The 27,962-nt window shown below is 38.5% G+C and overlaps 1 long non-coding RNA gene across 1 annotated transcript in view; it reads right to left on the bottom strand.

The window, feature by feature from the left end:
* LOC117284637 overlaps nt 1-23,896 on the bottom strand; it is a 151,984-nt gene extending 128,088 nt beyond the window's left edge. Inside the window, exon 1 of the long non-coding RNA XR_004515735.1 lies at nt 23,844-23,896. This is a non-coding gene — a long non-coding RNA (uncharacterized LOC117284637). The remainder of the gene's footprint in view (nt 1-23,843) is intronic.
* Nucleotides 23,897-27,962: the final 4,066 nt, after the last annotated feature.

Here is a 27,962-nt window from a genome sequence, read left to right as displayed (position 1 = left end):
TAGAACAGACGTCAAGGGAGGCAAATAAGTTTACTTATACTCTTTTACCAACCATAGCTGAAGACATTTAAAATCAGAACATTTTCTGGAACTTACAGGAGCTCCAGAGCCTGACAGTTGTAGACTCTAAAAAGAGCAAAGCAAGCTGTCCTGCTACACCAAGTTCACACATTCTCAACCCCCGGCTCAATGCCCATATAAAAATAAACAGCTCTGGAACCTACAGCAAAGGGTGCATTTTTGTGCCCACTCCCAGTGCTGCTTCTGCTGTTGGTGACAGTCTTTTTCATGTGTCTTCGTCTATACTTTCTGTTTACCCTCATATTTATGCATGTATGCACAACATATTTAGTTTTATATTTTCTTCTCTAAAAACTGTCATCCCTATTTTTAGCAGATTTATTTTCACTGTTGAAACAATACATGATAGAGAAGGACACAAAAATACTAGCCAAATGGTACAATGCCCCTCTGCAGTGACATTGTTGGACCTTTGGTTCCAAAATGCTTTTCAGCATATTCTGAATACATCGCGATCTACTCTCCCATCTAACTTTCGCACTTCCAGTCAAGATGACATGCTTACCAATTCCTCCTTTCATTCTCTTTCTGATGTCATGATCATTTGCTCTGAGAATCTTGCTACAGGGATTTACTATTGTTGACATTGCTATGTTTTGTTTCAATTTATATTAGTGTTGCTAGTATTTGGCTTGCGCCATGAAACACACAAAACCTATTAGGCTGTAGTGTGCTATTCGGTGTATAAAACTTCTTTTCCTAGGTCTTCTCTACCTTTTCTCTCTCTGGCTGAACACAGGATAAAAACCTTCTACACTGAAGTCTTGGTCCCTTTCTAATCACTGGGTCCAAATACCCATCACCCACAAACTAAAGGAGAGGGGTTTATTTGGGCTCCAGATTTCAGTCTGTAGCTGCCTGGCTCCATGGCAGAAAAGGATGGCAAGGGACGTGGAAGAGGAAAAGATACAACTCAGGGCAGCCAGGAAGCTAAGGCAGGAACCAATGAGAATACTTCCTTCCAATCTCCCTGCCCAGTGCCCCACCCCTTCTGACCAGGCTCCACACCTCAAACATGAGAAGATGGGGGCATATTTTAGCTCTCAACCATGAAGACTGATACCTGTGGGTTTGCTAACTTAGGATCTCTTCCTTTTTCTCCTTCCCTTCTTTACTTGGTTTCAACCCCCTGGACACCAAGCCTCTTTTCTGACACTCAGTCCAAGAACTTGTGCCCATGCCCATGGAGTAATCTCTCCTGCCCAATGCTTCCACACTTTGCTGATGTGGGAGAAGGCACAGCATCTACATTTATGCAAGCATGAATATAAAGTAATAAGATCCATTCCACAAATCTTGTACCAAATCAAGTTTTACTGCTTTACGGTTATACTCTATATTTGTTTATATTCCTGTTCATATATGAATATAGAGATGTTGTATTTAGGTTTTTATTTCCTTCCCCTACAACTGTCATTTTATTTTTAACAAAATTTTCACTCTTCAAATACGGTAAGAAAAGATAGAATTATGCAACTAAGTTGTTACTGCAACAAAACAGGTAGGAACCAAAAGCTCAATTTAAGACAAAACAAAACAAAACATAGTTTCCATTAAGACTTTCTTTTGAGATTGTATTTTTAAAAATGGTAATCTTGACAGGTAGTCAGAAAATCTGCACTGTAATCTTACACCTGATTAATGACCTAAAAATGAGAGCCATGGATTAGTAAATCAGAGTGTTTGCTTGTGAGAGAAGATCCCTCACTTTAAATTATAGCTTCCTGAGTATTAAATGCTATTAGCAGCCTCCACATGTCTCAGTTTGTTCAGGCTGATGTACCAAAATATCATAAATAAGACAAAACAAAACATAGTTACCAGTAAGACTTTCTTTAGTTTATAAACAAATGAATTTATTTCTTCCATTTCTGAAGGCTGGGAACTCCAAAATCAAGCTACTAGTGGGAGCTCAGGGGTGCATGCACCTGTAATCCCAGCACTCATGAGGCTGAGTCAGGAGGATCACTGGGAGTTCAAGGCCAGCCTGGGCTATATAGTGAGGTCAAGGCTAACCTGCACTACACAGTGAGACCCTGTCTCTCTCTCTCTCTCTCTCTCTCTCTCACACACACACACACACACACACACACACACTGCTGATGGGTTGATGTCTGGTGATGGCCTACTTCCTGGTTCATGGATAGCAGCTGCTCACTGAGTCCTCAGAGAGTCCCTTCCTTGGTGGAAGGGGCAACTTAGCTCTCTGGGGTACAGATCCCATTCATGAGGCTTCACCCTCATATCTCAGTCATTTCCCATATGTACCACTTCTTATATCAAGCCATCAGTGGTTAGGTTTCAATATTTATATTTGAGGAGAACAGAAATATTCAGACACTTCAAACACCCAACGCATTCCTACATAGGGCCAAGTGCCACTACCTTCCATTGAGAAACCATAATGATTTCATGATTCCAGTTTTAACAGATATTTTTAGAAACCTGCTTAAGATCCCTATTATTTGTGAAACTGGAAGGCAATGAGTTTGATGGTATAGTATCGGTGATTTGTAAGACAACAGTTAAGCTTATTTCAATCATTTGGGGCTTGTATGGTTTGTGATGGACTTCTAGCTGGTTCTTCTAAGCCTGTGCTCCCTCCCACTCAAAGAAGCATTTGTAAGGTTGGTACAACAAACTGGAAGAAATCTCGATCCACCAATGACCCCGAATGGCAGAAATGCCTTCCCAGCCTGCATGCAGCACACTCACACTTCTTGTACAGGTTATTGCATTTTGAGATGTCTTTGTTACAGCACCATAGCCATCACTTGGGTTAGCCAGGGAGATAACAATAATATATGGTAATTATAATGATAATGCAGAATTACAATGATCAAACAGAAACCAGTACTTGGAGGCAGAATAATACATAGCAAAACCAAAAATACGTTTCCAAACTGGTTTTAAAAATTAGCTCGTAGGTAATCGAGAAATAGACAATGCCTGCTAAACTTCTGTATTCCTTGTAATGTGAGTGGAGAATTTGGCAAAACTCTCACTTGTGTACCTTGGGAAGCAGACTGTACGCCCAAGGGCCTGTTGCTCTAGAAAAAATAACAAGAAACAACTAGACATTCAGGAATCACTATTCTTTACCACTGTTAATGAGATCCGTAGGAAAGGGAGAAACCCATTCGAGAATTTGCCGGTTTGAAAGCACACACAAAGCTACAAATAGGCTAATGAGACACTCCTTACCTGCAGTCAGAAATCTAAATCTCTTAAGAAACCAGGAATCAGGAGCTTGACAGTTCTGGAAGGACAATTGTCTCCACACTTGAGAATATGAGAACATACATTCTCATATTCTACCCGCTCTCAAACACTCCTGTAAAAACTCCTTGGCAAGAGGTGCATCCAGACAGAAATCATTTAAAGAGAGTTGTCTCCCAACCCACAAGAATCAGCAGGTGTAAGACTAAGTCGAGGGGAAAAAGCTTTATATAATGTCAATAAAAATAGAAGTGACTGAAAGCAAATACAGATGGTCTCTAACTTATGATAGTTTGACTTACAACTTTTCAACTTTAGGACGGTGCCAAAGCAATATGCATTCAGTAAAAATGGTACTTCAGATTTTGAATTTTGATTTGTTTCCAGGCTAGTGAAATGTGGTATGATTTTTCTCTCTCAATGATGAGTAGAGGTAAGAAGCCATATCTCCCAGTCAACTACAGAATTATAAAGGTAAACAACCAATACCATACATGTATAGTTGTTATTACATGTATAGTTGATATTACATAATGCTTAGTGCATTAGGTATATTAATTGCATTTTTTACCTACAATATTTTCCATTGACAATGGATTTTGGGGACCTAATCCTGTCAAAAGTAATGGAGTACCTGTAGATAGAAGGCCCAAGCTTTTCAGGAAATTGTATTACCTGAGAAGTCACGATTCTAACACAATTGAGGCAGGCCTCAGGACTGCTTAAGCCAGAAGCAGACTGTGAAAATTGTACCCTTCAGTACCCACCTCTGAGAAAGAAAAATTGGCATTCTTACAGAAGATATAGCCAGCATCCATGGAGGAGAATGAACCTAAAATGTCTGTCTAGCAATCCTAAAAGTAGAAACAGGGTGGTCAGACAGTCTAAATGCATGCTGCATACCCCACTGCTAGACTCAGAACTCTCTACAGTAACTAAGGACTGCAGTGCTTCCAGTTCCTCTGTTTTCTGAGTGGAAATTATTAATGGCAGGTTTTTTGTAAGCTGATAATTTGTCTATTTTTATAGTGACCAGATCAGGCGTAACTTCACCGGACCTATTGAAGACAACTATCTGCCAGAGTTCCTATGCAGAAGGATGGGGGGCTTTGGGTTGTCCTCCCGGCAAGGCAAGAAGATGGAACAAACTGTGTGCCTAGGTATTTAGGAGGCCAGAGTGGCAGACAAATAGTTGTCCCCCAAATCTGCCATATTTACTGATCATCTATCTAGAAATGACATTTTTCAGCCTTTGGCGAAATGTGAGTTAGAGATAATGTTTGCAGTTTGTAACTAAGAAGCCGCTTGCTCTGGGTTTTTTTCCTTTTCCATAAACTGAAACATAGCCAAATTAGCATCCCAGACACCAGCCTAGGCTCTGTCAGTTAGGACAGCACTACAGAGAGTGGTGAATGTAGCAGAGGATAGAATACAGGTCTGTCAAGACCACACTTCATGAAGCATAGCTAATCCCCCTCCTTAGCATGGACTGGATGAAAAATAAAACATTACACTTTTGGTTCCATTTGCTATAACAGTAACTTACCCTTTGCCATAACCAATATACCATTCACATTTCTACCCCTTCGTAGGGACCATGGAACTCTCTTAAGGAAGGACATTTCAGGCCAAAAATAAAGGACACCAATTCACAGAAGTCAAACTGGAAAATTAAATGGATGAAAAATCAAACTGGGATCTATTTTACACATCAGTGAAGGCTCTTATAAAGAACACAAAGACTTTGCAGTTTTGAAAAGTCTTCTTGTGTCATACTTCAAGGGCTCTGTCAGGGTGCTTTAGTTATTATAGTAATAAAACAATACATATCTAGTGAGCATCTGGTCTTCTCTTATCTTAGAGATAAGAATGAGAGAGGTTATGCCCCTACCTTCAGTCCCACAGTGATCCCAGATTTTAAAAAAAATAAAACAAACAAAAAAACAAAAAGCAGGCCATCATGTTAAGTGGACAAGAAGTGAAAACGAAGCTCTGAGGTCCAGGAAAACCAAGCATCAATGGAAGGCACCATCCCTCAGCACATCTCCATGTTTATTATTAAGTTCATTGGTACAGTTTAGATATACACAATGATCACTTTCATCTTATGGAATTTCTATCTGTACATAATATATCTGGATCTCATTTTTCTCCTTCCCCTCCCCTCCCTTCAACCCCTCTCCCCCTCCTTACTTACTAAAACTTTGTTTCTATTTAATCTTTCTTTTCTTGTTTGTTCTTTTCCTTTCCTCCCTTTCCCCCTGCCCCTGGCTAGTGCCCCTTCCCATTTGCACATTTTCTTCCTATTTCACAGTGCCTATGTTCTTATGTGATTGCCCTCCCTAATCCTCTAGAAAGTCAATGAAACTGACATCACAGGGAAATAAATTATAAATTGACTAAAGGTAGGAATGGTTTGGAGTAAACGATATTACTATAAATTTGAAAACTTCATAAAGACATCTCAATGGAAAAAATTCTAAAGCTCCATTTAAATATTCACAAATGAACACTCTAACTTACAGGTGAATAGGGAACAGTGAACATAGAATTGTTTGATCCAGTAGGTTAAGTAGTAGGTAGAAGATAATAGAAAATAAATTGCCAGCAGATGTTGTTGTTGGTTCAGAGCCGGAGACTGCCAAAGCACGATAGGCTGCTGGGATATCATGGAATCTAAATGACTTTATCATTTTGAGTGATTTAATTTCACTGAATGGAAACTTACAAGTATTTATTATGGAATGCCCAATGAAGGTGGACACTTTTTTTTTCATTTAAAAGCATTTCATTATATAGAAGTCAGTATGGTAAACACCATCCACAGAACTAAGATCCTGACCTCAAGGATTGACCCAGTGGTGCCCTGAGGTTGGTTCTTAGTCTATTTACTGCCTCTCTTCACCACTATTGTTCAGTGACATCATGACACTTGGCTGAAATCAGCCATGGAGGGAGTAATTACACCATGGAAATTGGCAAACTCTACAAATAAGGGCTATTTTTTTCTTTTTCCAGAGAGCTGGTTCACCAGCACACCACTCTAGCGAGTACTAACAGCCAAAGAGCCCACCCCAGGGAAGTCACAGAACCTCCCCAGAGCATTCTGCATCCAAGACTGACCTGGCTCCTTCCACACAGCTCTGAAGATCTACTCTAGTCTTCATTATGATGGCTTCTTGCAGTTGGGTTCCTCCTGTACTCAATTCTGCACTCTCCACTTCCTCACAGGTGTGGACCCAGGGAGCACCCAGCAACACCAACCCCTACACACACACACACACACATACACACACACACTTCTCTGCCTCTAAGTCTGCTGCTCAGAAAACCTAGCCTGGGACAGAGCCATAAGAAGGATAGGAAATTTATCAACCAGTGCCAAAGTAGGAAACTAATCATTCTAGGAAGATTACTAAAGCCTACTTACTTAATTATGCACAGTATAAAATTATTTATAAAAAGAGAAGTCCAAAAAATGATGTTTTGCTGAAGTTTTTGGTGCTATTGCTTTCATTATTGTTGCTATTCTCTTTTTCCAGAAATGGCTTTACTTGATGAATATTTTAAAATGCATTATGGATGTAAGAAAAAGTAGAGACTTTAGTTAATTTTTTGAAAGTCGGCATTTGTTTTTATTTGCTTAATTTTAGTAATTTTAAGAGGGATCACTTCAGTTGCTTTATCCTAAACTCAAAAGGAAATTACAAAAAGAGATCAAAGGTGATCAAAAGAATCAAACAAACTGATTTAACTGACTTTTTGGATATAGGTTACTTTTTTCCCTTAATCACTACTTTCAGCTTTCCTTTGTCCAATATTTCAGCAAGTCTTTTGCATTTTAGTTCACACTAAATTATCAGAAAAGTCTCTGGTTAAGAAAAAAAGACTGCTTTTATATCATAGTCAAATCTCTTTTTGTAGTACTAGGGATTGAACCCAGGGAGCTCTAACCTATATCCTGAGCCTGTTTACATTTCTTTTCTTTTTGAGACAGGGTCTCCCTAAATTTCCTGGCCAGGCCTTGTATCTGTGATCCTCCTGCCTCATTCAGCTGAGTAGCTGAAATTATAGGCCTAGGCCACCACACCTGGATCTCACATTTAAATCTCATCTCTGCCTCAGGCCTCCCCAAGTCAAGGTCCTGTGCCTACAGAAACCGAGCGACCCGAGCACAGTGAATTGACACCTTTACTCTTACTCATATCTCTGAGTGAAGAGGAAGGGAGAACTGAATTCTTCCCTGTATCTTATTGCCGTATGACTTCCTTGGGGGTGGAATAGAGGAGAGGCAAGATAAGAAGAAGGGGCAAAGTTATCTTGACTAACTCTTGGGGACTGCAGGCTCCTCCTGGCTGGGTGTTGACGCTTTCCGAGGTAACTCTGAGTAACCCATGTTACTTCTGAATGTCAGAAGTCCAAGTGCTGAATCTTTCAGAAGGTGTTTCTCAGAGTTTATTAGGAGGTTCTGAGGAGTCTTCCTCCTTCTCATTCTCTAAAAATGTGAGTCAGGATCCACTGTGTCCAATATCAAGTCCTGACTCCTGATGCACAAAATAGGATGGAGTTCAAGCTGACAAATGCCCCTAGAAGAAGGAAGGTGGGCCACAGGAGACACCGTCCCATAAGGCTTGCCTTTCTCCCCTTTTCCCCTCAATTTTCCTTCATGCAGTTGGGTTGGAGAGTTAGGGACTAGAGTGAAGCTGGGGGACTCATGAGCTACCAACCCCCAATGAAATTTTCTGGCTCTAGTTGTTGTTGGCTCTTGGAAATTCTCTCTTGAAAAGCAGAGGTACTTTATGCCTCTTTATTCCAAGTTTATGACACTAATCATATATTCTAAGTCGACAAGAAAATCCTCACTCAATATCTTTTTCTCTCTCATTGAGTTTACTGATACATTTTAGGGATACAGTACAGTTACATTCATCATTGGGATCTTGTACCTTTATACGACAGGTCTTGGTCCTCCTTTTTTCCCCTCAATATCTTTATAATTTTTGACTGGTACTTAAGTGAGCTATAAAACCTACCAAAAAGAAGACATTTGCCTATTATAATGTGAGCCTAAACTGTATGGATGTATACTAAAGCAAGGCAAACCTCCTGAATTCGTTACTTAATTTTCCAAAGTGGCTATTGAATTGATCAAATGTAAAAGAAACTTCCTACTTCATCTCCTGTATTTGGATTGGAAGAAACAGATAGTATGACAGAAAACATCATGATGACTACAGTAACTGCACAACTAACACCTTGGCATGATGGACTCTACTGGTACATGGCTGATGGTTATAGCATAAGTTGCTTGAAATTTTCTGTAATTATTTTGTGTCAGTCCTACACATTGAATCCTGCTTTACTTAAGATTCAGCACAATTCAGGTTTTATCTCTTAACTAGATGCCATCTTTAATGTGCTCCCATGTTGTTCAGAAATGGCCTTCTCTCACGCATAGTTTGTTTCATGCAATTTTCCTAAATAATAACAAATTGAATCCTAGGGGCATGTCCCCCAGACGTCTGTGAACTTAAAGAAATAAATAAAAAAGAAAACAGCATCAGCCCAGTTTGTCAGCAACTATAACCTTGGTCCTCAAAAACATCAACTTAAGAAGAAAAAAAAAAGCACTATTGCCAATACAGTTTGGGCTCCCTTAATTTCATGCACTGTGACTTCAACAATTTCTCCATTTCTCATCTTATTTCTATAAAAGTAGCTTCATTTAAAAGCAGGGAAACCACATTTCATGCTCTTCAGTTTCATTAAAGTTATACAAAAGGAGCCTACCAAAAGGAGCCTCTCCTAATTAAACACTTGTAGCAGATGAAAATACTGAAATGGTGAATGTGAAAGGAAGCTGACACTAGATAGTCCCCAGAACTTTTTTATCAGGACATGAGAAAAGGAGCTGAAAAATTAAGATCCGAATCCCAAGATGAAGTGTCGCTTATGTCATTGTACAAAGGAGAAACGAGGTGCAGCCCACTGTCTTCTATGGCAGCCCAGGTGACGTGACATGAGAGAAACAGAGAACAAAGGAATTCCCTCTGATCCTGCATCCGGTCAGGCTCAGCACTGACTAACGTCGGACTGTGATCAGAGACTCAAGCTTGTGAACTCAGGGCAGTGGCCAGTGGCCCCAGATGCTTTCACTGGCGTGAGAGTGCCTTCATCATAATTCACACTGAGTTATTGAATGTGCTGGTTAACGGGCACTTGAGAAAAGTGTTACCAGGAATAAAAGAGAATAAAGCTTAATGTATTATTCCTCCCCTCCGGGGCCTGCAAAATAAGCCTGTTGATTGACAGACTCCTCTCTCAAGGTGGGAAGAGTAATGGACGTGCTTCTCGGAGGTTCAGAAACGAGACTGCATTCTAGAGGGCTTCCACCTAAACTCCGAAGGCAGGCAGAGCAGGGCTTCTAAAGCAAAGATTGTTTGTTCTGATCTTGGTAGCTATTCATTTAAGGGAATTTCATTTCTCACAGCTCAGATTCTCCACCGCTTACTAAGATCTAAAAAGTAGACTAAAATTGATCAATTTCATATGAAACTTTGTTAATATACTTGCCTAATTAATCATTTGCTTTTTCACTACCTTGTATTATTTGTAAAGAATATTCCTAAGATGCGCCTTTCACCCCCATGCCTATTAAACTGAAGAACTACTTCATATTTCATTAGTTGGAAATAATTTTAATTTCCACTTTCTTCAATTCTTTCAACTGAGAAACTTTTAAACATTGAGCTCGTAAATCCATAAAAGATGGATGATATCTCGTTATCCCTACTCTTCACATTATTTGAACATTACACACATTTGCTCATGTTTATAGTGCATAAGGACCATTATGTAAGGGAGGTAAAAGGGCATTCACATTAAAACTTTATAAATGTATGCTTGTATGGTGCCTGCATTTTGCCCAGATGAGAGAAAGAGGTATCTGTGTGCCTCGACATATATAGTTAGTAGGATGACTTTTTAAACTTATGGCAGTAATGTATCCTTCTAACAAAATGAGGAGGTCATGATAATTGTCTAACAATTGAAAGTAAATGCTGTGGGGAAGGGCATCTAATTGTATAAATAAGCCACAGCCCTGAATATTGGTGACAAAGGACTACAGTATACAATTTAGGCATGCACTGCACATTATGAAAGCAAAGGAAGGAAAAATATATGGCTAATGCTTACTGGGTGTTTACTATGTGCAGCATTCCACTCTCTGGGCTTCAGAAATAGCTTTTTAAGTAGGTGTTTTCCATATTTCACAGGTAAAGGAGCTGAGGTTTAAAGACACTAAGTAAGTTGCCCCAAAGGATGTTAGTTATATAGTTTATCATCTAAATGAGAATGTTTTGGGAGAGAAAGGAAACACTAACTGGCCATATTGCTAGTACAACAGGTATAAAAAGGGTTTATTTGGGGCGGTGTCACCTACCCAAGGATGTAACACAGATAAGCATCAGACCTGAGAAGATCCTCTTTGGAACCTGAAATCATAAACACGAAGTTATTCTTAGCAGTTTCTGCCTTTCTCAACTAACCAAGAAGAAATAAAGGGATAGGCTGCTGTGGTATATTGTATACACATAATCAAATATGGATAAAAGAAGGCCACACTGACACATGCAAACAACTAATTAATTGCAACTAGTATCTAGCTGGGAGAGGAAGGCTCTAAAGTCAATGAGTAAGGTGAAAATTGAGTTGAGTCAAACTGTACTTCAAAAGCCTCACAAGGACCAACACCATAAAAAGCACCAGAGAACTGATTCCAACTGTGAAAACTATGGGCTTTCTCCTTGCTATCACTTGCTCTTTCCTTTTGTCTCTTCAGAAGATCTGCAGTTGGATTCTAGTAAGTTTAAATGAGCATATCATGCAATGTCATCCATCATTCAAGCAGAAGAAAATTGGTGCTCTGAAGGTATCAAGAAAAAATGCCAAAGGAAAATAGATTGGAAGATACTTTATTGCTTGGAAAAACTGTGTTTGAAGTGAATACATGAAAGATAAAATAAGATAAAACAATAAGCATAGAATGGGGATTAGAACATATCATTCTGAGACAATAATATGAGAAAAGACACCAGGATCTTGAAAATGTCCATGCCTGCAGCATCGAATCCACAGAAATATGTAGTTGGAGGCACCCTAGATAGCAGCTCAATGAGTTTGGTCCTTGTTCTCAAATCAGTGTTTGGCAAGTAGCATTTTGAATCACATTCATCCAGGAAGTTTTCTTATGAAAGCCACTTCCCACCATAACGGAGCTGGTGGTAAATGGAACAAAAGCTGTAGGTGTAGGAAGTTGTTCCTAATGTCTGAGGATGGATTTGATATGTTGGGATGAAAATTTTTTACTTTCTTATGTGTGTGGGGGGTGTGCAGATTATTTTCACATGTAATTTAAAAATTATGTATAAATACATAACCTATCTGTACAGTATCCAGAGTAAAAGTTTCTGTACAGGGTGAAACATAAGCATCTGGATGTCTGAAACCTTCCGAACCCAGAACAATTGCTATTTACAGTGGTGATCTACTGCAGGTTTTTGTGAGTTGACATACATTTTAATCATTTTTTCCCACTAGGTTTCTATGGATGAAAAACATTAAGAGTTGAAGAACGTTTAGCCATAGTTTAAAGACCGGTGGCATGAGAGTGCAAAGAGAAAAATCTCTGACTTTTAATGTCAAATAGTTAAGACTATCAAAAGCAGTTCCTAAGCAGAGAGTGGCCAATATAGTGTGCTACTGTCCACTACACAAGAATAGCTTCACATAACGTTTAAATAACAGAAAAGAAACTGCTGAAATAAAAACCGTTCAAGCAAGACAGATGAAAACTCTGGCATGGACAAAGGCTATGCTCTGTGGCATATGTGGTATGACCAACAAATACGGTGAATATTTAATATTGTAAAAATATTTTTAATTTTTTAAAAATACAGTAAAAGACTCACCACCATTAATTCACTCAAATTAGCCCCCCTCACTTCAAATACACTTATCCCATCATTCTTGCTATTTTCTGGAGCATTTCTGGAGCTCTCCTTTTGTGAGTGTCTTTAGATGTCCAGTCATGGCTGCCTCAATGTCCTGAATCAATTCAAAATATTTTCCTTTCATGGTCATCTTGACTTTGAGAAAGAGCCAGAAATCTCATGGTGCCAGTTTCAGTAAATAAGGTAGATGAGGACATTCTGTAATGTTTTGATGAGCCGGTCTTTCCTTTACATGATGCTCAGCAGCAACATTCATTGTATTTTTGATAATGCTGTGTAAAGACACTCCTAAAAAAGGATTTCCAGAACTGCTTCAGTAAGTTGCAAAAATGGTGATGTCATTGTTATTTGAAGAGAGGGGGAGATTTGTGGGAGATTAATTGTAATGCATCTTTGACTGTAATACATTTCTTAAATTTAAATATTTACTGTGTATTTTGATTACCTCTTGTATATTTTAATAGTCAATACACTTGGCTTCAAACACAACCCCTGAAATTTATTTAATTACCATGGACAGCTCCCACCTTGCTCAGTCAATGGACAGGGGACCTAGAATTGCTAAGAGATTTACGTGCAAACCCATTTTTTTTAACCTCCAGATCAGTTAAACAGAAGCACTTTTTTCACAGCCATAAAATATCTCAACTTCATATGTGATGTTCCTTTTCCAGAGAGGGTTTTCCCCCCGCTTTAAGCCAGCTTCTCACTCACATATGCAGATAGCATGGCCCCTCGACAATGCCCTTTTTTCTCACTGTATTAACACCCTCTCTCCAAACTAAAGTAAGACCAGCATAAGGGACAGATCTCCAGCCCACTAATCCCAGGGGCAGGTACTTCTGCTCTGAGAAATCCCAAGCTAGCCTGCCTTCCACATTCTGCACATTAAGGCTTAATCTCTCAAGATTTTCATTTCTGCAGTTTCATTTTTATGACACCTAAAGATGTCTACCTTATAAGATCAATGTAAAGAACAAAAAGAAAATGCACCTAGGCCATAGTGGGCACTGAACACATGATATTTATTCAGGCTCAAATTATGGCATGACATACAAGCCCAATTCTCTGTTTGGCTCCAGTTTCTTTGCCTATAAGCTACACAAATAAACTCTTTACAGTTGTGATGAGGATGAAGTAATAAATAGGATGGAATATATGCACAGGCTGCTCAATGAGGCTCTCTCAACATTCATTCTGTTCCTTCTATTTTTATGCCTCCAAGGGGAAAAAATTATAAAATAATGGAATTCTAGAAGGAGCAAATAGAAAGTGAATGACTGGTGGAGTGCAAGCTCTGGGGTGAGTTAAACTCAGTTCAAACCCCATTTTTCCCATCTCTATAATTTTAAATGAATTATTCAATTTCTCTGTGCTTCAGTTTCCTTATCTGTGAAAGTCATACTGTTAGAAACTACCTCACACAGGTAATTGTAGCATTAAACGAGATGATACATAAAGTATTTGCAACAAGGCCAGAAGCTAGTAAGTGCTCAATAAATGTTAGCAAACATTATTAAGTGTTGGTTAATTCTCCTTTAGACTTCAGACCATGGCAAAAATATGTACTTGTGCTTAGACAGGAAAATTTACCTCTGGGAAAATAATTATCAATATAACATGGAGGTTCATCTACTTGAAAAGCTGAAGGGCTCTCTGTATTAATTTCCTAGAGCAAGCATAAACAAAGTACCACAAATGTAGGTGGTTTAAAACAACAAAAATTTATGTTCTCACAATTCTGGAGGAAATATGTCCAAATCCAAGATGTCAGTTAAGGCCATGATCTCTTCGGAGAATCTGTCCTTCTTATGCCTGCAGGCAAATCTCAACATCCTTAATTCATGGCAACATCGAGGCCATCTCAGCCTCTGATTTTACATGGCATTCTCCATGTGTCTTCCCATGACTGTCTCCTTTCTGTGTCTCCTCTCTTCTTCTTACACCAGTCATATGGGATTAAAGCCTACCTCAGTCATACTTTGTACCTTGATTACATCTACAATGATTATTTCCAACTAAGGCTGTATTTAAGTACTGGGGATGGGAAAGGTAAGTTCTTCAGTTGTGTCTTTTTGAGAGGATGCCATTCAAACCTTAACATAATCATATATTAGAGTGTAAATCTCATAATCCTTAACAAGAACTCTTTCAATAGCTTTCCCTGAAAGCTCCTGAATACCATATAAAAATAAAAAGTAATCCTACTACCATGAAAAGGACACTAGAGGCCTTAATTTTGAAAGTTTGCTATAATTATCCAAGCTGTTTTTTGCTGGGGGGAGAGAAATGTTTGAAAAAGTTGCTGCTTTAAAAATAATAACCTCAAAGCAAAAATTTTCTGCTATATAACTGGTTATGCAGCACCCCAAAAAAGGAATCATTTTTCAAAGTTGATATGGAGCATACAACCTGAATTGTGTGGGTGTGGGTGTGTGTTGTGTACAAGCTCATGTCTTAATCAAATACACACACACAGACATGCACACACACAAACATCATTTGCCTCTGTGTCCCAGAAAAAAAAATAATGAAATGGTTTGAAATCAAGCAGGACAGATGGCTGAGTGGGCCTTGCAAACCTCCTATGTCTCGTGGAAGTTAAGAAGTCATGGCAGCATTTCTGAAGAAGAAAAACTGCTAAATTTATTTTCTAAATTTATACACTCTCCTGTCTACCTTTATGAAGCTTTAAAATATTCACTTTTGAGATCACTGAAGGTTAGGACTCTGAAGAAACCTTAAAATCTAAATGAAATAATGTAAGAGCTTCTATTCGGGGTACTCTTCCTAAGAAACCAGAAACATGTCGGTGCCCTAACATAATTGGATACAGATGTGCCTCGCATTACTCTCTAGGCCAATTTCTGAACAAGTTTTGTAAGTTGAAGAAAAATAATTTTGTACTCACCAAAAGTACTCACCATCTTTGGAGGAATTTTATGTTTGAGTCTTTTATAATGCAATGGCTCTTTGTGAGCATTCCCACTGTATAAATAAATGTAAATGACTGTTACTGTTTTGTGTTTTTTTGTTTTTGTTTTTGTTTTTTCTGGTACTGAGGATCAAACTCAGGACCTTGGGCTTGCCAGGCAGATGCAATGCCACTGAGCTACATCTGCAGCCCTAAACTGTTATTCTTAACACCCAGAACTTCCCCAAGTGTGTGCTGGAAGGACTGCGCTGTGGGGCAGCGTGTACACATGACCAACCTCCCAGTCCTCCTTCCCTCCCACCTCCACCCGGCCTCTGCACAAGCATCCACTGACTTCCTGACACGTCAGTTTTGATCATTTCTGACTGGCATTATGGAACTTTTTGAAGCTTATCCCCAAGGCTGTAAAAGCTTTGAAAGCACTTGGTCACCTTGCTCTTTCCCTCCCTGGCTTCTTGTGAATGAATTTTGGCTTCTTTGTCTACTCCTATCTTTGTCCCCAGCATCCTTTGAGGTCCTGCCAGTTCTCTCTCCTAGAGGTTTTTGTGGGCACTCATTACCTACTTCATACTTTACTCATCAAATTCAATAAGTTTCCCACCCTCTGAATACCTATGGTGTTTATGTCTGCCACTTGAATTCTCTTAATTCTTTCTGACAGAATGGTTGTCTTCTAGTGAGGGTTAACTACCTAATTGTTTAGGATAGTAATTCATAGTCTTTCATTGTGCCTACCCAGTGCTTGAAATAAAGCCTGTGCTCACTGTTATTTGAGGATGACTTTAATGTAGCACACCTTTGAAGTACTGCACTGCACTAGACAACACAGGGAATGTGAATAAGACACAGTTTCTGCCGTCAGTATACTCCATTGGAGGAAAAATGAGACTTAAATAAGTACAGTAGGTGTGCTATGATACAGACAAGGGCACGATGAAAATAATGGGCAGGAACAGGAAACTGGATACTTTCGGCAATAAAGACAAAAGAAGGCTTCCGACAGCAGGTGGCTTTGGAAATGGTTCTTGGGAGGGGGTTAGGATTTCAACAAGCAAGAAAGAAAGAATTCAAGACTGAATACAGGATCCATGGTGACCACCCTATTTTGAAGGGAACCAAGCTATGACAAATACTAAGTGGAAAGTGATAAGCAGAAGGCTGGCTAGCACAGGCATTGCAGACAGGATCTTCAAGCCTTGCTGAGAATGTACAAAAAGGTAAGTTATAATTCTCTAAATTCTCCATTTGCAAACTAGCAGGGATCAGGAAGAGATTTCTGTTTTGATCAGTAACACTGGGTTGTTAACACTGGAATTACACCGTGCCTGAAATCCTAAATTAATTGAAAAGCAAAGCCTGCATTAACCAAACTCAGGAGCTTGCACAGTTACTCCTCAAAGCCATAAATCACAGCAAATCAGCACACAGGCAACTGGGCTTCCTACCAAACATTAGTGAATTTCACCTGCATTTTTCTTGCTCGTTAAAAAAAAAAAAGAAAAAAAGATAAGCTTTCAGTTACCTACATTTGCCAAAAGGACAGATCAGCTATAACTGCGTGAATCTGTCTGCTCAATATCTTGTGTACCCTGGCACATAGTTAAATAATTAATTGATAGTCTCCCATCATTTATATAAATGGCTTATTTCTTGAAAGAGGCCATGATATATCAAGTTGAAAAAAAAAGTCTTTCTTATAGAAACATCATCCCGAGGATGAGGCAACGATGTATCAAGTTGAAAGAAATTTCTCCTCTACAAACATTTAGCTTTCACACGTTATTTTACAAATAATACATTATTATATTCACCATGGTTCAAGTATACTTAGAGAAGATGAAAGAGAAAAGGATTAAAATACATCTGACATTTTGTGCATACTTGTTAATCATATTAGGAAAAGAGCAATGATAAATGCTCACAATAAGTATTCAGATGTTTCACAGATAGATGTTTAGATTCCTGAAAAGTATTTACAAGCCCATATATGAAAAACGGAAAGATCATCTTTTTGGTCCTAGTGTGACTTTACCTACTCATCAACAGTACTACTTTGCAGGTGGTTTTTTATGCGTGATTTGGTCTGCTTTTAAATATGTTCTACACAGGAGACTTCTCTGGTTCCTTCCAGTATTTGCTGCTTTTCTGAGTTTTTTCTGATACACAACTTAGACCTTCCTTTTCTATTCTCCTATTTCAGAATACACAACCTAAGGATGCTAAGTTACAGGAGCCTACATCTAATTGCTGAAATTTGAAGTTGTTGTTGATTTGAGGGTTCTTTCTTTCTTTCTTTCTTTCTTTCTTTCTTTCTTTCTTTCTTTCTCTCTTTTAACCATTAGCCACATTTCCTTTCAGCAGCAGAGGAACAGATGTTGAGCTTCTAATAAGAAAAAGCATGAATCCCATAGGAAAACAGTATCTCCTGGATCTAAAAGCAATATGAGAGCAAAGTTTCTCATGTTTGACTAAATTTTGCTTAGGAAATGAAATCATATGGTCTTTTCTGTGTACATTTGCTAAAGTTTTAGCCTAAAATAAACTAATGAGGCTTTCCTACTGTTGAAATATACATCCTGCCAGGTTCAGTGATGAACCTGCCTCAAACCAAACCTTGGAGTCTCTCTCTGTGATTAGTTTACCACACTTGTAAGCCTGAGCTTACCGCTTACTATATATAGAGTAGGGTGGAATACAGAAGTACATAATCGTTCCCAAATCACAAGAAGAATTCTCCGTTCATGCAATGCTATAGAAAAATAAAAGTTTAAAGTGCAATCAGGTGCTTTGATAGAAAACCTCAGTTCTTTGATTACTTCTAGAGAGGAATATGCATTAATGTCAAATCATCACTTGATGTAAAAGCCTAGATTTTTTTGATAAAAAATAGCTTTTATAGAACATTAAAATCAGATAGACAAGCAGTTAAATGCCTTTGTACTTTGTAACACTGGCCCCCTAGTGTGTTCTTCTGATGTATACAGGGATAATTGAGAACCACATTTTGAAATTGACTAAAAATTGCCCAGAATTATGGATATTAGATCATTTCAAGACAGTGGAATCTAGGTTGGAGCTAACAGTCAAAAAAAAATGTTTAAAGCCCTTCACATTGGAACTATATTTATTGTCTTCCTCTTCCCAGCCTCTAATGTGGAGTCTTCCACAGAGCTGATAATAAATATGTGCGAATTATTTAATAAATGCCATACACATTGTCCCCACACCCAAGTTATATAACCCACCCTACACCTCTGTTTGTTCAGTTCCATTTCCCACTTTTCAATATAGCTTCATTGCTTAGTTATAAGTAACAAATTATATACTAGGCACTGTTCAGAATATATTGTGCATACTGACTTGTACTCACAATAATCCTATGATTGTCATATAATTATTATCCCCACTCTAAATATAAAGAAACTAAGGAACAGAGAGGATAATTTGCACAAAGTCACCTAGAGAGTAAGTAGCAGAGCCAGGATTCAAGCCTAGGCATTCCACTTTGAATGCCTGTTATCTACAGCCCTACAGCCTCTTCCTCCAACTCTCTTACCCTATCCTAACCTCCCCACACACAAACAACCTAAATAGCAGGAGATATATATGTATATAGATATATATATAACCTGAAGAGTTTCATCAAACACTGACTCCTGAGCCCCATCTGCAAGTCCCTGATTCAGAAGGACTTGGGTAGGCCCTGAGATCTGCACTTCTAACAAACTCTCAGCTGTTTACCTATCCTGGGCTGGGAACCTCACTTTGAGAAACTCTGATATGCAGAATCATTGCCTCTAGAATGCATACTTATTTGGGACTTAGTGAATAGTATACATTGCAATAAGGAAACCCAACTATTTGGCAACTTAATGAACAAAATCCAATGTTTTCTCTTGTGCCATCTAGGACAGCTCACATCAGGACTGTCATTCAGGATGCACAGTTCTTTCATTTTGTTGCTCTGCCATTCTGTAGGACATTATTTCCACATAGTTAAAGCCAGGACTCTGCAGGTTTCATCCCAGAGGAATGAGAACTTACACCCTATGAATTAATGTCCATTCTCAGAAGTGACACATGCCATTTCCACTCCCATTTCAGTTATAAGAACTAAGGCATCTGACAATAACTGAAAGAGATTTAGAAATATTTTATTATTCTCTAAAATGGAACCTGGAGAAATAGATTTGGCAGTTGACACACCTGCCTTGCATTTTACTTTGTTTCCTTCCTGCACATGACCCGCCATGCTAACAATGGCCCTGGCTATTATACACACATCTCATGTTCTCTGTGGGTTAGAGCAGCTGGGCTTCCCACACTGGAGACCCATGGAGAAAAATCCTTTACCGGTCTACAACTATTTAATTTACAAAAAGCATGCTAATGATAGATACTTGCTGTCCTAACAATCTTAAAGATATACCATAAAAAATACTTATGGAATAAAAAGTATTTTATAAACTCTGATTATGTCAGATATAATCACTATGCCACTATTAATTTTACATAAATCATTCATTTAATTATCATATAAACCCCAAAGATAGATATTGTATGGTCCTGTTTTTCAAGTAAGGACACAGAACCATACAAAAATGAATGAACTAGTTTCAATCACACAGCTATTAATTCGTAGAATGAAGTTTTAGACATGACTCCAAATCTTTGTTTATAGCCACTACTGAATCTTCTAAAATATAAACATAAAATTATAAATGATTTAATGTGTGATTTAGCCACCTTTCAGATATTAGAAAGTTACACATGGCATTAATATTAATCTGATGACGTCCCTACGAGATTGCCGCATGGGTTCATAGGAATCTGACTTGGAGGCATTTAATTCACTGATTCGAAGGCCTGACTGCTGGTTTCTCTGGGGAAATTGCTAACAAATGTCACTGTCTAGACCCAACCCAGATCAATAAGTCAGTATCTCTGGAGTAAAGAACAGGCATCCCTTTACTATATATGTTTTAATTGTGTTGATCTAACCAACAGCAGGTATTCAACTAATCATGCATGATCATGCTGACCTGGGAAGCAGGCAGCTGGTAAAAGCCTGAAAGCCACATTCTATAAGTAACATTTTATATCCTCATTATCTTTAACTGTTAAAAGTCACCAACATTTCCATAAACCCCAAATGCTTTTCAGCATGCCTTCTTCAGTTTACTTTTTGTTAAATGATTGGGACTCTAGAAACTTCCTCCATCCTGTGACACACAGCTCATAGGAGATTCTTTTAATACAACATGTAAAGAAAATGCCTTTGAGTGAGCAAAAAAATGGGCTTTGCTCCAAATCCCCCAAGATGATAAACAACACAACCACGTTCCAATATTTTTACCTGCTTTAAGACTCAAACTGTCCTCACAACTGCATTCTGGTCATGTTCGCATTTTCACCTCTGTTAAATCATCTGTTTTTCTCAGAGGAAAGAAAGCATTTCTTCTGGAAGGAACAAAATATTTGACTCAATGCAGATACTTATTAGTATTCTCCAGTATCCACCCTCTTTTCTTTCCTCTAAAAATTAATTGGCCAAATGAAAATAAAATATAAAGACTGAAAAAAAAAAAGACTGCCGTGATGCAAGAAGTGTGGCCTGTATGTAAGTTCTGGCCAATGGAAGAGAGATAGAACCAACTGTTGAAACTCCCAGGATGTCGCCTAAAGTAAGGGAGCATAAGATTTACTTCTCTTTTCTTTTTCCTGGTGCCTAAAATGAGGATGCAAAATCTGAGCCCCCAAAGCCATGCCAGACAAATGAAAAGACACTGTGTGCTGAGGATGGTAAATGAATCAGGACGGGCGGTACTGAGGCCCTAGTGACACCAGCACTGCCACACCAGCCCAGGACTGTCTGCATTTCCATACATTTCTGGTTAAACTCACTACATTTCAGTGTTTCTGTCCCTGGCAGTGGCACCTCTCTCAACTAAAACATGGCCACTTAAATAAAAAAAAACAAATGGATTAGGAAGCTATTGCACAAAACCCTTATATGTTTAAAAGCAGTAGTAGTTTAAAGCTCATTTTTTATGATTAAACTACATATGCTTTCTCTCTCTTGATTGCTCTTTCCTTCAGCTATAACAGGGAGAGGACAGGTAAAACACACAGCTCTTTTGGAGGGAAATGTGAGAGTTTGAAATCATTTAATGTATGAAAAATGGTTGCTAGGTGACTGTTGTCTGAAAGCTTGCTGAGATGTGTTGGCACCTAGAGAAAAATGCAAGTAGGAGTAATGTTTCGTAAGTTTACACCTTAATGAAGATGCTGCATTATTTTTAAATGGTGAACACTAGGTAAACAAAAAAGGGGGGAAGAGACATTTTTTCACGTAAAATAAAACAAATCTCTACAGAGAGGAGTGAGCAGTGATGCAGAGCCTCCCCCTTGTTCCCCTCAGTCCAGGAGAGCCACACTGTCTCCTGGGTGCCAGGAGTAACTGCCACAAACCTCAATTTTAGCTTGTTACACCTGCCAAAGCCTGAGCCATCTGGGAAGAGGGGTCAGTGGCTGACGGTCCTTTTGACAAGGGGAGGCCAGGGCTGATTCTGGTGACAATCGTGTGTCACGTATGGTGAGCATATCGATGTGGAGCAGAGGGGGACACCAAGGACACAAAAGTTTTTCATGACAGGAGGGGGGAGGAGGAGAGAGAAGACAGAGCAGGAATAGGTCAAGAACACAGTGAGCCACTGATCTCAGATCAGCCGTCAGTTTTCTGAACAAGAGTTTCTGATCATAGTTTAAAAATCACTCCTCTCTTTTCACCATATATCTCTAAGTGTTCTTACCAGCTCAGATCCTTAGATTTCTCTCCCAGAGGGTAGCTAAGCCTTCAAGTGAATACAGTCAGAGATTTTATTAATGGTCTAGAGAACTGGGTTGCAGCTGGTCCTATTAGATATGAACAGAGTGGCACAGAAGGTAAAAGACCAAGGTTTAGCAGAGCAACAGACCCTCCTGGGAATGCTGGGACTCCAACACAGCACTCTGACTTGTCAGTGCAGGCAGGAACTCCCTTTCTCTTCTCCTTGCATTTTCATTAATTTCAATTATCCGATTGGCATTTGTGACCTGTGCTTGTTCGACTAACACCTACACTCAACAGAAACACTTCTAATGATGAAATGTCAACCTTTCAATCAGCCCTTCTGCTAGCTCATAATTTACCTATCACCTCAAACTTTGCTCTGACCCATAGCGGTGAAAAGGAACACAGTATCACGTGCCCCCTTTATGGTTGGAAACGTACAGAGAATCACAGCCCGGCAGCCACAGCCACTGCGAGCACGCGAGTTTTTTCCTGGGTCTATAATGTTTCGGGTTGTATCGTGGAAGGAGAATGCTGTGCGGGTACCCAGCAGTATGTCCAACAGAGCTGCTGTTGTCTCCCACCAGGCAGCAGTACTTGCAGGATTGCGATGATTATTATTTCCTTTTTAACAGACCAGTTCAAACATCGAATAATAATTTACCTCACAAGCATTTGCTCATTATGTACTTATTCCATCCCTTCTGCTCTTTCAAAATCTTATTTTTGTAGCTAGGCATGCAATAATCTCCCAGAGTTTCTGGAGCACGGCTTTTTCTATTCATGTGATGGCAAACAGAAACTCCTTATTCAAGAAGGAAAAGGTTATTAAACCAAGTGAAGGTCTTTCTACATTAAAATTTTAAAAAAGACAGAAAGGAACTCTGACTGCAATCTTAACTGTGAGGCAGGATGCAACACCCAGCTCCCACTTGGCCTGTCCAAACGGGCACATCACCAGCAGTAGAGCTAAAAGTCAATTTGTTAATAATCTCGTTTGCAGGATGTCTGGTTATTCTTTTAATATCTGCTCATTGTTTTTGGTGTCCAGGCTTGTTTCCTACATGGAATTGAAATAAGTTATTAAAACCTTACACTATTACATCCTGAGACATTTATCTGATGAGCTACCTTAGTACTCACCCAATGACTCCAAAGTGCCTCTAAAGTCAAAACTTGTAGTGGTTCCATGTTTGTGCCTCCTCTCGTTACTGAGCTCTGAGCTTCACTTAGCACTGTTTGGGGTTGGAATCGATGCTGATTATACTGTGAAAGGGAGTCCTGTAATTTTCATCATTCTGTCTGTCACTTTCCCTATCTTATGTCATCGTCAGAGCAATTCTCTTTTATAAGCATATCCAACCATATTACAATTCCGACATTTTAGGGTTTCTCTCCACCAGCCCTCTCCTGATGCATAAATTGTCCCCAAAGCATCCCAATCACCTTCAAGATTGTAAAAAAATAGAAATTACCAGCCAGCCTTCTGAGTATACCATGGGCATTGCTGGGAAAGAAAGCAGCAAAGTCATATTAAGCCATCTTACTGGGAGTTATCAAGAAACAAAATGAACTAATTATTATTTCCTTTCTATTCCCAGTGATTTGCAATTCCTGGATGACACCTGAATAATACCAAAAGGTTTCAAGGCAACCCTTTAGAAAGTGACCTTTTGCTTCCCCATTTCATTTGCCCTAAGTGTTAATTGACTTTGAAAACCCAGTATATTATCTATTTAGGAAAAAAAAGAAAAGGATATACCTAATTTGTGAGCACCAACATCCTACAGCATCGAGGCGTTGTTTAAATCATCACACACCGCAGCTAAGAACAACTACCCAGGAGAGAAATTGAAAAGAAAGGGCAGTCTTCGAATGAAAGAGTACTGCTGCCATCTAGAGGTGCTCGCGAGAAGCAGCCTTCTGCTAATTTGACTCAACGGGCAGGGCAATGATTCTAATTATCTTCCTGCACTGTCAGTAATTTTCTCATTTAGTCTGTGTGCAGAGGTGACCTCTACTCCCTCTTTGTTCTAACAGAAGCACGTACTTCATGGGGACGAATAAGAGTGGTCGTTTGTGAAAAGTATTTCTAGCCAAATGCTTCCCTGAGTTACTGACAGGTGTGGAAGTGTTGGTTCAAATATATATGTATATATATAATATTTATAATCGTATAAATAACTTTTCTCTGACACTGACAATATCACAGGTGAATTTTTCTTAGCTGTCTAGACCAAGAACCACTGTAACTGTTTTCTTGAACATCCCAATAACATTTCTTCCTTACTATACAATTTGTCTTACAACATAAATGTATTTTATTTTCATTTCTTTAGCCTAAGTGAATTTGTTAAGATATTTATTATAGGGCTGGGGATGTAGCTCAGCGGCGCAGCGCCTGCCCGGCAAGCGCGAGGCCCTGGGTTCAATTCCCCATACCAAAAAAGAAAAGTGAGGGGAAAAAAAAAGACCAAAAAAAAGAGACAAGGGGAAAAAATGAGAACCAAGATCTGTCATGTGAAGGTATAAGATCCCAATAATGAATGTAACTGTACTGTATCCCTAAAATGTACCAATAAACTCAATTTTAAAAAAAATAGCCCCTAAAAAAGGACATTTATCATATATGATTAGGACAGCCCAGAAATTTCTACAAACAAGAATTCTAGAGGTAGTATTAGGCTTAGAAAGTTAATGTGGGTGAGGCCACTACAAAATTGAGGTGTCAGTGATTCCACTAGCAGTGAGGCCAGGTACAGTGAGAAGAAAAAAACTATGATAGGATGTTGTTTACTGCATTGAACATGCAACATTTTAATGTATAAAAAAGGTGCAACTTGGAAGTAAAATAGAGTCCACATACAACAAAGATACGATTCTTAAAAGCATTTTTCTTCTTGCAAGAAATGTAGCTTTTATCAGTTCTCAGCATTTTTGGAAAAAGGAGTTGCTGTGCACTGTAACAGCAATCTCTGCATTTCATACTAGTGGTTAATGAAAATGAAGTTTGTGCCTTCAGCCAAAAAGCAACCTTTTTCCTACCATGCTCTTGAAGTGCCTGTTTTTAAAAACTCCAATTTTACTTAAGTTTTACCAGCATTGTTCCAGTAAAGAATATTTTGCCTCTCATGTGAGTTTACTAATGTTATAATATGAACAGTGATCTTTCCCTTCGTGAGATTCAGGGAAGGAAGACTATCAGCCAACAACCAGTCATCTAAAATTGGTACTTATTTAGGTTTCAGGAGACAGGGAATCTTCAGTTATTAAATGAATCTATAATACGAGAAAGCAACACTGCTTTTTGATAAATCTCTATTTCCTTACTTAGAATGGAGCTAAATGACTTTTAGGATGGTTTTCATTCTGGCTCAGCATTTTAATTATATTGCAAAGTACCATACAGTTTAAAATTAGTTCCAATATAAAATAAAAATAACTACATATAAGGGAGTAAATGACTCAAGTACTACAGACCCAAATTTTCACCCATGATGATCTTGTGAACACAAAATTGGTTACAATTAATACTATGGTAATCTGAGAACTCTTTACAAACAAAAGTTTATGATACTGAAGTGGATAAAATTTCTTATAACAAACTTTTTTGTACTAAATATAAAATACTCTATTTTTGATTCCTCAATTTTAGGGTGGTGAGTTAGGCAAATATCTTCTTTTATTCATTCCTCTTAGATGGATATTGGTGTCTTTTATCAAAGGCTACAGGGTCCTGTTTTTTCATGGGGTTTCTTCTTTGAATTTTTGAATACTTAGTGGCCATATTCTTTTTTTTTTCAGCTTTAATTGAGTTTATTGGTACATTTTAGGGATACAGTACAGTTATTTTCATTGTTGGGATCTTGTACCTCTACATGACAGGTCTTGCTTCTCATTTTTTCCCCTTGTTTCTGCCCTCCCTTCAGCCCCTCCTCCCTCCCCATCTACAAACACTTTATTTTCATCTCTTCATTATCTCACATTTTTTTCTTTTCCCTTTTTACCCTTCCCCTGCCCGTCCCACCTTCCCTGCATATTCTTGTTCTCACATTTTTAGGCACTGTAGGGACTTGCCAACAAAAGAGCAGGCCACCTAGATTTGGCAAACCCTTTCAGAATGAAACCTGGCTTCATTACTCCACTTACCGTCTTAGATCTCACTCTCACTAGCTTTTTAGCCTTTGGGGATTTCTTAATTCCTTGCCAGAAAATCAGTGGTGTAATAATGTGAGAGGTTTTTCAGTTGTTTTTAGCTAGAAGGTCTATCAAAAAATCTAGTCCACTAAAAATCGAAGTCCACTTATATTCAGTCTAAACATAAATCTATTGACATATTTTTCCTATACCTTGAGATACTGAAAACTCAGATTCTCTTTACATGTTGCCTTGTGAATTGACTCATCTTTCTAAAATAAATCTAACAATGTCATTTTAACAGTCAAAATCCACTCTCCTTAGCCTGTCCCGCAGTAAACAGATTCAGATCATAGCTCATGTCAATGTCTCTAGCCCTCTCCTTTCTCTATAATCAGTCAGGACCATTACCATGACCACAATCATTTAGTCCTACTAAGTCCTACCATTTCTTCTCCACACAATCTTGAACCTTTGAATGAGTTCTTCTCTATAGCATCCTTCCCCTTCTTACCCTTAAAACTTTACTTTAAAGGCCACCTCCTTCAGGAAGCCCTCCAAGTAGAAAACCAGATTGAATGGCACCTTTTCTTGGTTATTCCCATAGAGCTTTATTTATAATTCCCTTATCATAGACTTTGTCACAGGGTTTGCTTATGTTTCTCTATCTCCCACTATAATACGAGCTTTATAAAAGCAGTCATGTCTGTCTTGCTCAATAGCATACCTGGCCCTTATCACAATCCCTGGGACATATTAGGCACTCATTGACTGGTTTTATATGAAAATACAGTCTCTTTCAGCTTTTCCTTAGTTATAAACAAAAGTATCATTGCATCTGAGTAAGGCTGCCTCTTAAATTATTGAGGAATACAAAGATAAGGGGCTTGTACCACAATAAAGATATTATTATTTCAGAATTTTATTTTTGTTCTGAAATCACATCTCCTAAAATATTAAATACAACTCTGAAATTCAGCTAATGCTGTCAGCAAGAGTCAAGTTATAAAAGCTTTTGGGACTCTCTTTCTATTGTCTACAGAGAACGCTTTAATTTCTTCATTATAATTCCTGCTGCATTGAAAGAAAACAAGGTAAAGACTCATCAGAAGGTCTTCCTAGCTGAAATCTTAGTAGAATGTGGTAATTTTGCATTTATTAAAACAGCTAAAGTGATTAGAGGTAGACAGACCTTAATCTTGCCGTGTCTAACCAAAGGCAGAAAATGCAGCGTGATATGCCTGCAACTTGCATAAATAATACCTTTCTTCCTTCTTGGCTCTCCTCCGATCCCTTCTCAGTCACTCATTTTGCTTTTGTGCTTCTAATTCATTGCCTTCTGGATTCATGTGAGGCCCTTTTTTTTAAATCATCAGAATTAACCTAAGAATTTGACTTAGCCAACAGTGTACACATGCTGCAAAATTATCTCCTGGCTAAATTATTTCAGGCTAAAACTGCAGCAGCCACTGTGATTTTTCTAACTGCAGAAGTAATTAGCCATCCAGCCATTTGATTTCAATGAAATCAGAGCAAAGTGACCCATTATAGACATGAAAAGTCAACAGAGTGGACATTGTTCTTTATGGCAAATCAAGTGTACTGAAGTACATATATACCACAAAAAGAAACATAAGAAACCAGACTGAATTTTGAAGTCACAGAATGTAAAGCACAGAATAACAGGCTATAGTTTTTGAACTGAATGTCCTCCAAATGTCCCTGTGCTAAGTGTTTGGTCCCC

Source organism: Fukomys damarensis, unplaced genomic scaffold, assembly GCF_012274545.1.
Source record: "Fukomys damarensis isolate Sample0158 unplaced genomic scaffold, DMR_v1.0_HiC HiC_scaffold_38, whole genome shotgun sequence".
Lineage (NCBI taxonomy): Eukaryota > Metazoa > Chordata > Mammalia > Rodentia > Bathyergidae > Fukomys > Fukomys damarensis.
This window is presented reverse-complemented; position numbering and strand designations above follow the sequence as displayed.